The sequence below is a fragment of the Phasianus colchicus genome, chromosome 2, assembly GCF_987193195.1.
Source record: "Phasianus colchicus chromosome 2, bPhaCol1.hap1.1, whole genome shotgun sequence".
Taxonomy (NCBI): domain Eukaryota; kingdom Metazoa; phylum Chordata; class Aves; order Galliformes; family Phasianidae; genus Phasianus; species Phasianus colchicus.
Window position 1 is genome coordinate 33,267,881 of NC_143437.1, and position 15,051 is coordinate 33,282,931.

The 15,051-nt window shown below is 39.9% G+C and overlaps 1 long non-coding RNA gene across 1 annotated transcript; it reads right to left on the reverse strand.

The window, feature by feature from the left end:
- Nucleotides 1-1,672: 1,672 nt before the first annotated feature.
- On the reverse strand, nucleotides 1,673-13,786 carry LOC149918952 (uncharacterized). The gene is made up of 3 exons (XR_016464677.1): nucleotides 13,714-13,786; nucleotides 4,372-4,511; nucleotides 1,673-2,221 (listed from the first exon to the last, which is right to left on the reverse strand). It is a non-coding gene; the product is annotated as an uncharacterized LOC149918952 (long non-coding RNA).
- Nucleotides 13,787-15,051: the final 1,265 nt, after the last annotated feature.

The following is a 15,051-nucleotide window of genomic DNA, read 5'->3' on the forward strand; positions in this document are numbered from 1 at the left end:
AAACCTGTTAATCTCCCAGTAGACCATCACCTCAGTTTACAAAATGATTAAGTGCTCTTGCGTCACCCACATTACCGCTAGCACAAGCCTAGATCCACAAATAAATAGGTGAAGTAGCTAACTCCCCTCAATTTCACTCAGTTTACAGAACATTCCAGTAAGTGAGCCAGTAACTCCACAGGCAGTTTGGGGAGGGCTACAAGGTGAGGAAGGTGCAAGCAGCCTCTGCATAAATACTGCTATTTCTATGGCTTCCACTCAGTAAGGCAAGAGGGAGGAAGCATTTGATTGGAATAGAGGTCCACTTTCCTCTCCATCAGGAAGGAAACAGCCAACCCCTTTACTGGGAGAACGCAAGATATGGGAGCTCCTACTTGAAAATTATTTCTGATCTGTGTGTTACCCTAAAACACATACAAGATAAGGAATTGTTTAGCAACAGTTTCTATAAACTGTTATCTCCCATAGCTATACTTACGCATCTAGTTTCCTTCTCTTCTGGTTAAGGAAACTGACCATCTTCGAAAATATTCCTTAAAAAAATGCTCCAAATGTCCATTAGCTACCTCTGAAAACACTAACAGGCACATATAATACATAGCAACATCTTCCAGAAGAAAAACTTTCCCTAATGTACAGAAGAAATTATTCTCCCCATTGTAACAAGGTTTGCAAAGCAAAAGGAGTCAGCCCTGTATTGAACAGATAGTGAGGATTTTATCTCATGAAGATGCCACAATTTAGAAGTTATAGCAAGCTCCTTCTGGATCAATACTTTCATTTTTCCAACTAGCAGCAAGTGGAAGTTTCCATTGAAGTCCATTAAACAGGCCCAGGCCTTTCAATGCTTTCTGCAGTGGCACTTGTTTCAAATCTTGAGTTTTAGAAACTGAGAGTCTGCCTCTCAGCCTAGGGAGCCTGAGGCAAGTGCAGAGTAGTCTTGATCTTGCTTGAAGGCAACATCATTGTATCCTTTGTCATGAAGTGTCAGCATTTATTATGCATTCACTAGTTACATGTGAAAGGGCAATGGGATCACTGCCCATGAACCTTAAGGGCATCAGGGAGCAATACAGATTTAACTGTCATTAAATTCTAAGTAGCTCTTGTACCAAAAGTAGTTCAGACTTCCATCATTGATTAATATTCTCTCCTCAAAGCCAACAGTTTTTTTTTTTTCCCTTAACTGCATTCTGGGAGGCAAGATCTGTTTTCAAAGACCTCATGCTCCTGAATTGAGTGCAGGAGGTCGTCAGACTGTACTCTTTCTACTCACTAGTCTACCATAGGAAAAAACAGTGAGGATGCTGGGCTTTAAGTCAGATGAAAACAATCCATTTTGCTGCAGGTTGATTGGTTTAAGGACTCTAGCTGCAGTCCTCACACTAAGGAATTCACTGTTTCATGGAATGGGAATGGTTCCTGCCAATTGCTCCCCGCTTATTCTGCATTTGAGGGGAGGTGAGTCTGGGCCCTGACTCCTGAACATAAAAAGCTCTGCAGTTATATCACAGAATATAAAGAGGAGTAAGAAAAGCAGAAGTGACCTGGAATCCTCCAGTCAGAACCAGGCTGTATGACTGCTAAGCACAATCTTCTCCACATCACAGCATCCAGTCCTCACTCAAGAGTAGTCCCAAGAGGTTAAATGGTGTTATGTGCACAAGAAACGCTTTTATATAAATCTTAAAGAGCAGCCATAATTCTTCTGTTCTTGTTCACATTTTAATTAACTCATTTTTCATATCTTTTCCACCAGCACCAACAATTTACTTGCAGAAAGTGTGTTTACAGATGAAGTACCATTAACTACAGCAAAGATAACTCCACAAATTCTATACGTTTAAGGTAAGTTACAGCTTACAGATGAGTTCAAATATAGATAAGAATAAAACCCCACCTAGTCACAGTACCAAGCAGTGGTATGGAAAAGGATTACATGCATCATGCTGACACTTGTCACCAGAAAGAAGCTGTCTACCTGCAGCTTTGCTAGCATTTCACTGTTTAATAATATAGGGACCAGAAGTTTTATTATCAAAGGGATCAACTGTCAGGTCACTGCTACATGAGCCTCTTCATTGAGCTCCAATTAAGTCCTGTTGTTTATATGATCTCCTTCCGGACATAAGCATTAGCCTGGCAGAGGCAAGCATTACATCCAAGCAGAATGGTACATTGACTATTTTTAAGGCCACATCAGCATCTCCCAGTAAGTGCCCTAGAAAACAGAGACCACACAAGTGCCTTTAGTCACATCTGCCTGCTATCCTGTTCCCACCTCCTGAATTTTGTCAGAGCACTTAAACTAAAAATCATTTTAAAGTAAACTCCTAACAGCACAATACTGTAAGTGCAGATTAATCCTTCTAAGAAAAGTTATTATTCTCAGTAATTCAACTTACGAAGTTTTACCCTTGCCAGAGAACCAAATGGCAGCTTGTTTTTTTCCCCTTTCTTGCCAAAGACCAATTACAGCAAGGTTTTACTAATGCAGTTTAAGCCTTTATACTCCCTTCATGTTTCACATGCTGGGAATATCATGTTTTTGATAGCTTTGTATTATGCAGTTTTGCACGGCTGGAGATTTCAAACACAGTGATTGTCCTGCCAGGAATCACACAGGGGACTTTCCTTTAGAAATTCAGCTGCTATGGTAGTCCTGCTAGGACTCATAGCTGTGTCCTAATGGGGATTGCCCTACAGTTTTACTGTGTTAATAGTTTAACTCCTGTATTTACCTTGAGGGGAACACAGGAACACCAGCAGCGAACTATTTCCCTTAGACTTGCCTGGGTTCCAGGATGTGATTTCACCTCACTTCGCAGGGTTTGTACCAATTAACAGGCACTGAGGGACCTCATTTTTGAATAAGCACAAAAGAGCTCAGAGGGAACTCTGTTTTTCCAAGTTCCCTATTGGAAACACTCATACAGTCCCTCAAAGTTTCAGTTCCTTTTCCAGAACAGGAAAGTGTGCTTGAGTGAAGATCCTGTGTGCACAATCACATTTCTACCACTCTTCTGACCGTAGGTGCCACAATACCGAGGCATAAGAAACACATCCCTAGTAAGCTGTATTTCAAGAAAAAGGCTGCTCGCATTGAGATACATTTGCCCCAAGCCAGTACATTACGGGCTTAGGAAAACTCTCTTCTCCCAGCACATAGCAGCATTATATTAAATAACTGCAATTAGTAGAGTTAAATGAAGTGCCTTTGCCACTGGGAACAGAGAAACAGAAGCCATGGGGACAGCAGTTACTAGCGCAGCATACTGCAATTTCTGCTTACCATGGGAAAGGAACTGTTTTCCTGAAGGCAAGTAGATGTACTGTAGGGAGCTTCACTTCTAAATCCCTCACATTTTGAGGCTGTTACACATCTCACACATACAGCTCCTATGACTAAAAGCAATTTGAAAGTTTGTGTTTATTCTTTCTATCTAGCCATTCAATTGCCTTCTAAAAAGGAACTGCAATGCCTCCGGCTATATCCACACCATGGGATGCCTCTCAACCATCTGCTCTTTGAAGACAGAGTGCTAATTTGTACCAGGGAGAGAGAATTCCCTTCTAAAAGGCAGGCACCTGCCCAGCAGTTACTATACCGTCCCTTTTACAGTCTGCTTCCCACAGCCTGGACACATCTGCTTTTTTTCTGACACAGTGCATCCATGGGGAAGACAACCCTAGAACTTTTCAATATCAAACTGACTTATTTAGTCCACACAACACAAAGCACATTTGATAGAGAAGAAGCGAAAGTTCATTTGGCAAGACTGAAATCAGACTTGCTGTTGCAAGTTGCAAGAAAGCAAAAGATCATAAGTAAAACAAATGAAAAAATAAAACAAACTTGAGCAAGACTTATCAGAGCAACAACTCCACAATTGCCCTCTCCATTTCTCCTACATCAAGAACCCAGAGCACCATGTGCCACCAGCTTCACACTCACCTTCCCACAGCATCCGTGCAGTTTCATAAAGACTGGGTGTTGGATTCAGAAACTGCTGAGTAACTATCAAGAACCATGCATTGCAGGTAAGTGAACCTGGTTTCCTAGGCCTGGCCCAGTCTCAGGGTACCAAACAGGTCATACAGTGATGTGCCAGCCCTTGATGACTCTTTTGGCAACCACTCACTGTTGATACATAGGAAGGATTTTCTTGTCTACTCTTTACTGTGCCACCAGTGGCTGCCTACATGATATCAAGTCACAGCTATTAGATTAGCCAAAAACATTATACAAAACACGTACTATTGTATTATCAACATAATTATTTCTGCAGCACCAACAGATTTAAGGAGTCTACATGCAACACCACACCCAACACAGATATTGAATTTGCCGGAAGCAGTTCTCTTTCTTACCTTGTGTCATATACTACACATCTGGAATGTTGCTTCCAAGTCCGGGCCCCCAGCACAAGTAGTATGTGGAGCTGCTGGAGTGAGTCCAGAGGATGGTCACAAAGATCAGAGGGCTGGAGCACCTCTCCTACAAAGACAGGCTGAGAGAACAGGGCTTGCTCAGCCTGGAGAAAAGAAGGTTCTGGGGACACCTCATTGTGACCTTCCAGTACTTGAAGGGAACAGGAGGGAGACAAAGTTTTTACACAGGCAGATAGCAATAAGATAACAGGGAATGGTTTTAAAGAAAAGAAGGGAAATTTACCTTAGATGTGAGGGGTTTTTTCCTCACTGATTGGTTGATAAGACCTTAGCACAGGCTGCCCAGAGAAGTTGCAGATGCCCCATTCCTGGAAGCATTCAAGGCTGGGCTGGATGGGGCGCCGGGCAGCCTGAGCTGGTGGATGCCAGCCTTGCCCACAACAGTGGGTCAGGACCAGATATTCTGAGCTTATTTCCAAATCAAGCCATCCAATGGTTACATTACTATTTCTGTTCTGGAAAGAGCAAGTTTTCCCAAATAATTCTAGAATGTGAAGTTTTTGCAATCAGTATTTTGGATAAATACCTTCAGGCAGCATGTCACTTCCAGAATTTCATTTGGATTTTTTTTAATAACAAATGCCTCTAAACAAAAATGCTATTGCGTGCCATCCATGTGAATTCTAAATATTCAACTTCATATTAGATAGTGGAAGCAGATAATCTAATCTTATTTAGTAGAAACATATCAAAATACTTACAAGCTGCTCTTCAGCCCAAACTATTTTGCTCAGCAATGAAATACCACCCAAGTACAGACTTCTTGAAATGACACTTCACTCCCAATTGATCAAGCCTTGTTCTAAAGCACTGCATGTCATTCAGATGAGATCTGAGTATTTGCAGACACTGAGATCTCATGTCCCTGGGCACATAGCTGCACAGTGGGTTATTATGAGGTTACTATTTGTGCACACATTATAGGGATACGTAACTCAGTGTTATTCACATACCAATTTCAAGATCACGCACAACAACTCAAGCTGTAGAGGCTATTATTAATAACAAGAGCATTTGCAGCATTGAACATTCACTTTTCTCAATTATTTGTCCAATTACAAGAACATGGTTCATCACTAAGATTAATGATTAAAAAAGACTATTCACACTGCTTTTCATATAGGATATTTCCCAGCATAACGCCGTCTAGATCCTTTTATAATGGCCTGAGTGAAAACACTCCTGCTACAAAGATGTGTGGTACGCTTTGATCTCATTTCTGATCACACAGGGACATCTACATATAAAGCTCTAAGCAGATTTACTTAGAACTCAAGCAAAAAATGAAGCCTTTTTGAGAACTTCAATCAAGAAAGGAGAGGTGAGGACTTCAGAAAGGACTTGCTTTTCAGCTTCTTAGCTTTGAGTTTCCTCTCAGCTATAGCAAATGCTTTTCTCAATATAGCACTCAGGAGTTTTTACACCCAAATCACCTTGTGAAGGAGAATACTTTACAACATCCACCTGAGCAGATATCATTGAGCTACAGTGGGGAGCTGTGAAGGAGCAGATAAACACTCCCACTTATTGCAAATATCATCTTGACTTGCAACAGTCTCAATTAAAGCAAGCTCCACTGTCTGACAGTAGAACAGAAAGAACAGCAAAAAAACTTAATTATTTCCAAGCTTATAGACTGTAAGATAAATAATATAACACTGAGATCACCCCAGTGAAATACATACTCAGCAAACATTATGTTTTTGACAGAGAGCTATTGCTCTCAAAGACCTTTGTGACAGGAATGGCCCACCTCATGGGAAAGAGTATATTGACTTAAAAAAAAAATCACTGTTATTAAATACTGAAAACATACAAAAAAGCAGTACTGCAGCAATACTATAAATGCCAGCATTTGCCCAGAAGCAGGTAAAAAAAAGTAACCTTGTTTTCCAGTCAGCTTTGCTATTTCCAGAGAAAGGCTTTGGGTTTTTTTAAAGCCCATTAGCACTACGAGAACTCAAATTTTCTGCCTTCATACTAATAATACAAAGAGCTAAGCTCCTCTTTTAATCTGCGTGAAGGCAGAAGAACTCTCCTAGGGGTGTAAGTTATGGGACAGCTGCACCCTTTCATCCATCATCTTTCAACACAATCTACCAGTCAAAACCTTCACTATATTCCCCTTTAATGCTTCAGCTTCAGTTCCCTCCTCACGAGGTAAGCCGCTTTGTTGTTTTTTTGCTGTTTTCTTTAAACCTAATAATGGTTAAATAGAGATTGAAATTATGTAAATTAAATATCAGATTGGAAGAGATTCATTTATATACTTCTTTTCTGAAGATAGCAGACATTGATTCTAACTACAATTTGTCCCAGTCTCTATAAAAACATATTTTCTTTCATGTTACGTTGAGGGAGAAATACATGTTACTCATTTACATATTTGTACCAGTGCCTAGGGCTCTTGTTTTAGTGCCAGTATCACTGTTTCTAGCATACAGGCACCTGCACAAATTAAAAGAACACTGGCCATATCAATTGTGTTCAGGCTGACAGCCTATCTGCTGTATGAGTGTGACAGATGAGATAGCAGAAGCACTCTGACAGAAGGACCATCATCCCTCTTGTCCTTTCTACTCACTCTGGTCTACTGCTTAGAAATTCTGATACTGCAATAGCGCCTGTGGCAAATAAGACCAGGCAAGATAGATATATATAAAACCACAATAAGCAGTATACTTTGCTAGGTTTCAGATTCTTCTTTTTCTCTGCCTATAGACTTCTGTCCTTTGCTATTTGTGATCATCTGCAATTTCCATGTTTCTTCATAACAGTTTTCGTGATTTTTCAGTGTAGACACTGTAGAAGAATTATCTAATCTTTTCCTCCATTGGTGCCAGTAACAGCTAGCTCTTCGTTTTTCAGCAACTGTATTGAAGTGAGTGGCCCCAAAATCCTGCTATCATCCGACTTCGTTCTGTGATTCAGGAAATCCAGGTTTTCCCAGTACACAGATATTGTTCTCTTGGCATATTCTGCCAAGAGGACAGACACTGTAACTTGAAAGAGCCTGCAATAATGCTATTTATTCTCAGTGAGTGGTATCTAACCCCGGGTACCCTCATGCGTGATTACCCAAACAGGAAGACAAGAGGAAGGATTTTTATCCCTCTTCCCAAATTCAAATGCCCATGTAGACTTCCAACACACATCAAAACATTGCATACTTCTGCCTTGAAACTGAATCAGTTTTACATTTCTCCATAAATATTTTCTGTTCTCCAGATACTGACAAAGCCTGCTGCCCTATTTATTAGGCCCCCTAGAACAACTTAGGTCTTGTAATTAAACTCACTGGGCCATGTTTCACATGTCCCTTTTCACACACCGCCCCTTTTCTCCAAGCAAGTATATTTGTCCTTTTGAAAACTTACCTGTCCTCTATGAATTATCCAAATTAACTGAAATTGAATCCAATTAACCAGCTCACTGAGCACACTAAGCTAAATTTCATGTCCGCTGATTTGAATATGCTCAGATTCTCCAGAAATTCATTAACAAGCATTTTCCCAATCTGTGACTTTCCCTTCTTTCCCATCAGCTTCTAAGCTACCGCTGCATTCATTTTTAAACGAATGTTGTATTAATGTAATGGTTAAGCACTTCACCCTTCAGAATTTTCTCCTAAAGGACAAACTGGATATGAACGTTTATCATCAAGTGGGGTTTGGTGATTGCCAAGGAAGAAATCTGCCTCTCCCATACAGCTATCAGTTTTAGTTTGATAGCATTACCAACTTTCACAATCCAGTTCTCTGCTACAGTGATCATTCAGCAAACACAAAGGACACATCCACCTACAGTCCAGCTCACAGCCTTAAAGCTGCTACTGGATAGTTGCTACTTGCATTTTGTTGTACAGGATCCTTTGATGGTTTTCTTTGGTGAAAAATGTTTTTAGGTTTGAGCAGGCAGTTGAATACAGCATGGAGCCAAGATCTGTATCTTATTCTTCTCCTTTTTAGAAGTACTCCTTCCCAGTTTATACCAGATCTCAGTCCAGAAGCCTCTGATGGATCATTATTAAGCTTAATTACAAAATACCATCAGTTTGCTGAAATCCCTCACTGTTATGCTCTTATCAGCACTTTCTCTTTCAAATTTATTTCAAGAGATAAACGTACCAGCATACAAACACAGCCATAATCTCAGTAAAGGACTGTACATCAAAACAACAGCATTGTCCTGTCAAAGAAAGAATCTCATCAAAATTCTGTCAAATGGTTTTGATGAAGGAGAAAAAGTACATCAAGTATATCAAAGCATAAGCACATTTGTATATCAAATGACAGCATATACATCCTGAACACTATGAAGACAACTGCTGTAGCAATACAATAAACAATATTCCTGTTGCACAAAAAGAATTTTCAGTAAGCAGTGAGAGTAAAGACAACATGAAAAACAAGAGCCCTGTCTGAAATCAGTTTTCCTTTTGTTAAGGGCTCACTGCGAATTCAAATACATTTACAGTCACATAAGCAGAAAGTAGATGATCCAACACTGATGGTAATTAAGTGAACAAGACGTTGCTGCAAAAAATAGAGCTCTGACTAGATGTCATAGGCACCAGCAAGTTATTTCAGCCACGCAACTGTTTTTTCTCTGAACAGTTTAATTTTTGCAAGTAAGTGAACAGGAATAGCTAATGAAAAATCATCATGGAACACTGACAAACTTTTGGCTTCAGTAGTTTTGGAAACATCTGAGAAATTATCCAAGCTGTGCTCCAATAGCTTAAACTTCTGTTGTTGTTTTTTTTCTCAGAGTACCTGCATTGCACAGCCATTGTTTTCCTCTCTTTGGAAGTGAGAAGGTATGATGAAAGCAACAGCTGAAGATCACTAATTGAAGGTAAACTTTGAGACTTTCCAGTAAGAAATTACCTCAAAAAAAGATTTTCCTATGAATTCATGAAAGAGTGAGTAGAACCAAAGCTCACCACCTACTACAACAAAAGAAACCTAGTAGCAGCATTTTCTAGAACCTGCCATTCCAAGCAAAAGCAGCTTCATTGTGTTGTTCCAATAGAGTACATGCTTCGACATGAATTATTACTTCTGTACCTACCCTGCTCACAGAAGAATCTTCAGACACATACTCAGTTGACATTTCAGGTGTAAACAGATATCAGCCCCCTTGAAGAATATCCCATTAGAATAAACAGTAAATCTATACTAATTTCAGCAGAGAATCAACTAGGGGATCAACTAGATTGGAAAAGACCCTTACAATCATCAAGTTCAGCCATCCACCTAGCACAGGTCCACCACTAAATAACATCCCTAAGCACTGCATTCACACATCTTTTAAATATCTCCAGACATGGCAACTCCACCACTTCTCTGGGCAGTCTGTTCCAGTACACAACCACCCTTTCTATGAAGATATTCATTCCTGACATCCAATCTAAACCCACCCCCAGCACAGTCTGAGGACACTGCCTCCCATCTTGCCATACGACATCTGAGAAAAAGAGATCAACGCTGTCCTTGCTGCCTCATCCTTTTAGAGGGAGAGCAATGAGGTCTTCCCCTCATCCACCACTGTCCTATCTCCAAGAGAAAGAACTCCCAGCCCCTCAGCCACTCCTCCAAATACATCATTTACTGTATTAAAGACCTGAAAAATTCTTTATAATACTAGAGCCATTTCTTCTCTTGTGTAACTGTTAACTCGACAGCCTGTTAACCTGCTGCTAATCTCCTACAAAAGCCTCATGGCCTACCATGAGATAGATAGATGTATATCCCATATGACTAATCAAGGTACAGTGCTAACACGCAGGCTAGAGAAAGTAAACAAACAGAGGCTGATTAATAGCTGAAGGCAATTCACTGCAAATCCTCGAGCTCTGTACACAACAGGACAGAAGGCACTAGGCAGACAGCAGGTCATCTTTTCAGCCATATAGCAACTTTATAAGGACCAGATTATGAAGCAGCAGCCATGTAGCTCAAGGGCTACAGTGACTACACCAGGGACAGTCTTCTTAAAGCTCCTTGGATAGCTTTCCTAGGTCAAGAGTTTCATTACTAAAAACAATCTGCCAGCCTTAACTGGCACTGCCCCTCAGCAAATGCTATCAGGAGAAAAGCAAGTTGCTTATCATCTCCCGTTATTTGCAGTGCTCCACTTGCTGGCAGCAATGCATTAACATGTATTCACTGCTCATGCTGATTTTTAGGATTCACTGAGGTGAAAGCAAAGGGATCAGCCATGGATTTCTGACTCCCCTGCATGTAGAAGTGTATTTAGTAGCAGCTGTGTTAACATAGTGAGCTTACTTATAGCCTCCCTTCATTACACTTGATCAAGATCAGTTACTCAGCTGCAATAACTGAAAGGTCTAAATTATTATAACAAAGGCTAGCAAAAAGGGTGGGATCTCTTTTTCCCTTTTGAATTGACAAGGTAAAGGACATGAAAGAAGTACAACCAGTAAATACTGTACTCTTGTGTATTTTATACTAAAAGTCATTGTTTAAAAATATCCACCTCTCTATCAACCCAAGGAAAGTTCCAATACTGAAGAGAGAACTGGATTTGTTATAAAAGTCTGCTTCGGTCCCAGCAGAGAGAAATACTATATACTTCTAAACAAGCCATTACTGCACATAAGCATTTGAAAACTCAGAGATACCTCAGATAGGTTAATTTTATCTGGAATAAGTGTTCTTACTACTAAAAAAAAAAAAAACTAAAGCAGATATTTTACAGGACTTCACAGAGAAGTGCTGAAAGCATAGCAAATAGATCTTCATGAAAAATGTAAGTTGGCCATCTTTCAAAAAGAAATAATGTAAACTTGTTATTTAATTATACTCTTTGAAGAGATAAAAGTCTCCCAGGAACATTTAAACATGAATCTATTGTAACAAGGCAGCATACTGTAGGTATAACAAGTTAATTAGGTTTTTCACTGCTAAACTACTAATTGACATAAGATAAGAATGGGAATTGAAGTTGACCATAGCAGTCTCGCAGTATAGCTGCTGAATGTTCTAGAAACCTTGTCAAGCAATAACATAAGCTACACTTACTATAAATGAAGATATTATTCAATGATATTCACATACAAGTGTCTGAAACTAAATCCACATTAGATGGAAACATGCTAAGAAGAGTAGTATAAATAAATCCAAGCATTCATAAAGTTAGAATTAGGGCTCATGAAACAGTGAGATCATCTGTTAGCTTGCGAGACTCCAATTCACACAATTTAAAAAAAAAAAAACCACTGTGTGATAGCACAGAAGAACCCAAAGACTGGATTTTTAAGTTTTCACTGCTAGAAATATTGCTTATGAATGTAGTCTAGTACCCCCTTAGTCTTCACTAGAAAATAAGAGTTCAAACTTAAATTGAGTTTTTTTCTTCTTAAGAAATTCTAGAGTTTTCAGTTGTCATCTCACTGAGATATTCTATTTCATGATAGCTGAGACATGAAACTCCACAGGAGCTTATTTCTGAGGGAGCTCATTTCTTCCATAGGCCTTTATTCTAAGCACAGAATGTTTGATGTTTTTTCTCAGAGAGCATTTTTCATTGTATTGCCACAGAGACGCTTAAGTATATATACACATATATTTAGGTAAGAAAAGATTATGTTAAATAAACTGTATTAGGAAAAGTATTAAAGAAGTCACAAATAGCTATAGGGCTAATTTAGTTAGCAAGTTAACCCTGCCTCCTTAGTACTTACACTTCCTTGGCCAGTCATACACAAAAAGTACTTTCATATGGAATCACACAACATTTTCCCAAGACAGTTAACATTAGTTATTATTTGCTTAAGTTTTCCTTTCACTTGAAGTTTCCCCCAAGTAAGATCAGACTGACCTGCTGTGGGGAACTTGCTTTAGCAGGGAGTTGAACACAATGGTCTCCGGAGATTCCTTTCAACTCCTATAACTCTGAGATTCTGTTGTTTCCTCTCTTCAGATGACAAGGCACGTGGCTATGTGTTTACCTAAAGCCTAGCTAACCCAGTATTTCTCCATTGCCTCAGTGGGAGCATACACAGACTCTTCAGACACCTTTAAGTGTAACCAAATTCACATTCCTAGAAGCCACTTCAAGAATTTCCATCTTCATTCTAAGATACTATCTTGTACTTGAAGAGCTGACCAGACACACAGTGTTGCACCACCATTAACCCTGGATAAGCTTCATCAGAAGCCAAAGGTTTTTTTTCAGTCATTTACCCACCTTAACACCAGAAGCTGCTTCTGCATTCAGTTTGTGCATTACTACAAATCACAGAGGCAGACTCCTGTTCTGCACTCCCCATCCTCACAAGATGAAAGTTGTTCTTTTCATAGGCAAAAATGTACTCAAACTCTACAGTTCATACCGCCATCTTAGGCACTCCAAAAGTACCTCAGCAAGTCCTGAGCCTTTGCTTCTCCGAAGCTCACACACTCGTAACTCTACACTCAGCCCCTAGAAAGCTTTACTCAACAAAGCACCCTTCAGCCCCTTTTCAAACACAGCTTTATTTTATCTCAACAAGGTAATTAAGGAGTAATAGGATGCAGGTTATGCACCTGTTTCACCTAATGCTCAGACTCAGCTGGTGCAAACACAGGGAAGCTAGGGCAGGAGGGCCCTCCTGCAAAGTGCCCTTCTCCAAGCCTCACTGCACTATACTAGCAGTTCAACATAAGCATTATAAAAATAAATAAATGAACCTGTAACATTTGTAAAATAATGCCTGCTTTCTCAGCGTTTACCACACAATCATCTATGCAGAAAATAAGCAATGAATCTTAATTGTAACTATATTGGAAATTATAGAGGACCAGGGAGAGCTGAGTAGTAACAAAACAGAAGTATTCACATTTCATCTCCCCTTGATGAGTTTGTTAACAAAATGAAACATAAAGGCCTATACTCCACAATTTGTAAGAGTCCTCACAATGAAATCTTCATAAACAGCATTAATATAACTACAGACTATTGACCAGAACAGGTTTAAGAATAAGCTGGCATAGGTGGATAAATAAGTGCTTCTAACCTTCAAAGGATATAACACCATCAGGTCATACGCTCTAAAATGTGAATGGAATTATATGGTATCAAGGACATAACAGGAAATTGCCTCCTTCCTTCTGCCATCAATGCAGAATTCCTTTTTTACTACAGTAGCAACTAGACAGATCAATACAGGGGGAAAGGTATTACAATAACGGTGCGATAACGGAAGGACAGGCACGATAGAGAAGTGTTATAAAAGAAGAGGAGAAGATTACTCACCCATATCAGAAGATTTCAGGTTCACAGGGGAAAGCTTCACCAAGGCAGGATCTCCAGAAAGAGATCCTTCCCCAGCATGGGGGTCAGCACTTAAACGAGGTCTATGAGAGGTGCAGCCAGGCTCCACCCCTTCCAGTCACTCAGCTGAATTGCCTTCACCTGTGCTGCCAGGTCTGACCGGGTCCTTTCCCCAGGTGCTCAATCAGTGGTTCAGGCTGTAATTCAACAGTTACCATACAACATATTCCCAATAGTTTTAAATCAGTCTAGCAATAGATTTCAGAGCTTTGCAGCTCTGAGAGGTTAAAATAATAATAATCATCATCATCATCAGATATGGTCTTACATTTCCCTCTGTTCATTGTCTTCTCTCAGTATTGACCCTTCAGTACCTCTGAGATATTGAAGTCGAGACATCATTTGGACATGTATGGAGGGAAGATGAGAGACAATTGAAAGAAAAGAGGCTCAAAGTATATAACAGTATATAAGAGTAATCTTTTCACTCTGACACCCAGGCAGTAGGACAGGCTGCCTCACAAGGCTGTGCAGTGTGCATCCTTGGAGATCTTCAAGACCCAACTGAGCATCCTGTTCTGACCTGGTCTTGAGCAGGGTGTTGAACTACAGAACTCCAAAGGTCTCCTCCCAGCCTTAATTATCCTATGATCTCATTATATCTTGCTACAGTTGCGAACTACCTGGAATAACTGTGTCTACTTCCTTGTTTCTTGCATTTTTGAACAGTGTTAACAGTGACAGGGAGAGCCCTGTGTGGTTTTTTATTGTTCAGACAGGAGAATCCATCTGCTCCTGTATGGCCTCTTTCATTTCCTCAGCAACTTGGTTTCTAGCTTCCCTACAGTCAGCTTTGAAGTAAGGCTGACATTCATTTCAGTGATCACCCATGGCTGACGTTTTCCTTTGTAAGACATTAAGAACACACATTCAGTGCTATCAAATCTCACAGTGTACTTGAAGCCTGAGCCCCTAAAGATACTTGATTAAGCCTCCATTTTCCTTTCTGTTTTTCCACATAGGCTATTTGTTAGCCCACACATCTTGAGAGAAAACTTACAGACATAGATACAACATATCAACTCCTATCCCAGAAGGTATATGCAACATGTCCTGATTTCTGTTTCTACCTTAGGATTTTGGTGCCCAAGTTCTGACTTGTAAACATGTATAGTTAGCAGTAGTGACATTTCCCATATATTTGGGGTCTAGTCTCACCAAGGAAAACATCTGCAGCTAGAACTGTAAAGGAGAACAGGCAGAAGGGAAAGAAATATAGGCAGTAAGAAGTATGCATAACTGCAGATAGACAGGGGAGGC